This window comes from Nannospalax galili, unplaced genomic scaffold, assembly GCF_000622305.1.
Source record: "Nannospalax galili isolate Female #2095 unplaced genomic scaffold, S.galili_v1.0 scaffold5811, whole genome shotgun sequence".
Lineage (NCBI taxonomy): Eukaryota > Metazoa > Chordata > Mammalia > Rodentia > Spalacidae > Nannospalax > Nannospalax galili.
In genome coordinates, this window is record NW_008329824.1 from 7,878 (window position 1) to 11,158 (window position 3,281).

Sequence of the window (3,281 nt, forward strand, 5' to 3'; positions counted from 1 at the left end):
AAGAAGATGGAATTTTCATTTAATTTGTGTGTATGTATGTGGGAGGGTATACATATGAACATGTGTGAGTATGCATGCAGAGGCCAGATGTGGGCAACAGGTGTCTTCCTCAATCACTTTTCCATCTAATTTCTGAGGCGATCTCTCACTGAACCAGAGTTCACTGATTAGCTAGATTCCTATCTCTATCTCCCCAGCACTGAGATTACAGGTGCAAACAGCAACGTCTGGCTTTTTATGTGGGTGCTAGAGATCCAAACTCAGGTCTTCATGCTTGCAATGGCAAGCACTTTGACAACTGAGCCATCTTCCCAGCTCTCATATAAATTCTATTATGAATATAAAACTTAGGAACACTAAGACTCTGACAGTACTCCAGAACTTACAAAACACTGACACATTTTCTACTGTGTATTCAGTTAATAAATACTAAGCACTGAATATATGAGAGGCACCGTTCTAGGTACCAGGAAAACAACAGCGAACAAGACAATGTCCTTGTCCTCTTGGAATATAGATAAACAAATAAGCCTGTATACAGTACCTTACATGGGCTGCATGTATATGCAACACCAAGCAGAGATAATTCCATGAAGGGAAACAGCAGAGGAAAAGAACAGAAAGTACTGATTTAGACAGTTAGAGGAGGGTTTGAAAGAGGTGACATCTGATCACAGACTTAAATGAAGTCACTAGCCATCATCATGCTTTCACTGGTTTCACAAACAGAGGTTGAGGAGCCTTCATTCAAATGCTTTGGACAAGACATGGTTCAAGTTTCAGAAGCTTCAAATTTGAGAATATTGAGATATATATATCAGAAAAATTTATATTTCATATATACCTCATACACATAGCCTCAAAATAATTTTATACAATACCTTTTAAAATTGGGTTCACGAAAACAAGGTTGCAAAGTGTGCACTCCTGGCATCATGTAAACACTTGAAAAGTTTAGGATTTGAAAGAATTTCAGACTTTTGGATTAAGGATATTCCATTTTTTATATTTTATATTTTATTTATTATTTTTATTTTATGTGTATGAGAGTATTGCCTGCATCTATGTGAATGCACCCATGTTGTGCAATGCCACGGAGGTCAGAAGGAAGCTTCAGATTCCCCTGGAACTGGAGCCAAGGACAGTATGTAGCCACCATGTGGGTGCTGGGAATTGAGCCCAAGTTCTCTGCAAGAGCAGTCAGTGCCCCTAACGGCTGAGCCATCTCTCCAGGCCCAGGAAACTTCATGTGTACCAAAATCTCTTGAAATGTTGAAGGGCTATATAATTATGAGAGAAAGGGGCCAGCGATATGGCTCAGCAGGTAAAGCACTTACTACACAAGCCTGACAATCTGAATTTGATCTCAGGAACCCACATAAAGGTGAAAAAAAGAGTACTAAAACCACAAAGTTTTCTTCTGGCCTTCACACATGTGCAATGGCACATGTGCCCCTGCACACCCATACATGTGTGCTGGCACACACATACATAAACACACAGTCACACAATAATGTTGGGCTTTTGTGTGTGTGTGTGAGAAAGAGAGAGAGAGAGAGAGAGAGAGAGAGAGAGAGCACTTTCCACAGTAAAGCTTCACTGAATACTCTACAGGAAAGCAGCAGCTTGACTGGTAATTGTATGCTCAAAATAAGAATGGGACAGGAGTGTTTATCCACCCTCCCCTTTCACATCCATCCTCACCTGAATACAATGTGTGTAGCCAGAGCAAACGCCACATATCCCAGCTTTGCATTTGTCTCTTTTGCTCTCAACATTCAGGGATGTATGCTGCCATCTAGCTCATTTCTCTCTGACTCAAGAACGCATCCCCCAAACCAACATCAGCCCTTCACCCTTCATCCTCCTTGACCAGATAGATGGTTTGCATGCCAAGTCTCTAAGCTTGATGAAGATAGCACTGATTTGTGCCATAAGGTAGCAGCCACATCTACATTCCTGATCATCCTCACACCTAGCACCTAACACCACCGAATCTAGAAATAGGGCTAGAGAGATGGCTTAGTGGTTAAGAGCACTACTGCTCTTCCAGAAGACAGTTCAATTCCCAGCATTCATACTGGGTAGCTCACAAACACCTGTAACTCCAGCTCCAGAAGATCCAATGCTGTCTTCTGACCTCTGTAGGTACCCACACAAATGTAGACATACACAGACACATACACACATAAATAAAAGTAAAATAAATCTTTAAAAAAATCTAGAAAGTCAGTTACAGATCAAAACCTGTCCCCTAAGAGCATATGAATTTTATAGAAACATATATTTTAACATTCTTGGACTAGGGTATAGTTCAGTAGAGTGCTTGTCTAGCACGCATGAGGAACAAACAACACAAAGACCTTGTCTCAAACAAGGTGGAATGTAAAGACCAACACCTGCAGCTGTACTCTGAGTTCACATGTGCACCATGGCATGCATGGACCTGCACTCACATACACAAACATGCACATATATCATACACATATTCATATTGTATACACACCAAAAATATTTTAAAAAATTAAAATACACAGGCTGGAGATATGGCTGAGCGGTTAAGAACACTGACTTGCAGAAGACCCGGGTTCGAATCCCAGCACCCACGTGGCAGCTAAGAACTGTCCATAACTCCAGTCCCAGGGGATCCGATAGCCTCTTCTGACCTCCGCGGGTATTGCACTACATGGGTGTACTTACCTACATGCAGGCAATACACGCATACACATAATAAAAAATAATTTTATAAAGTTTAAAAATTAAAATACCAAAATAATTCAGAACACCCTGTATACCTGGCAATTTTATGTTCTTTAACTATGGATGTAGATGTACCCTGAGCAAGGGAGGGCTCACAAAACATAACTAGCACATTCCTCATTCCCAGCAGGTAACTACTGCTCAATTTATATATATTCTTCTAGAAATCATCTCTCTTTTTTCCTTTTTGGGGTTTTTGAGAAAGGGTCTCCCTGTCGCCCCAGCTGGCCTGGAACTCAGAGATTCACCTACCTTTGTCTCCTGAGTGCTTGGATTAAAGGTGTATACCACCATACTCGGCTAAAAGGCTTCTCTTAACCACTAAAATGCATACAAGCAAATACAGATAGATACACACACAGAGACACACATAGAGAGAACTAGATATACATTCAATAAATAATTCCTAAAGGTCTATACAATAAAGAATATACAAGAACAAGATAGCCATAGTTCCTGATTTAAATTTGTCACAGAAATAGTATAATATATTATAAAAAAATTTTAATGTAAATTTCACC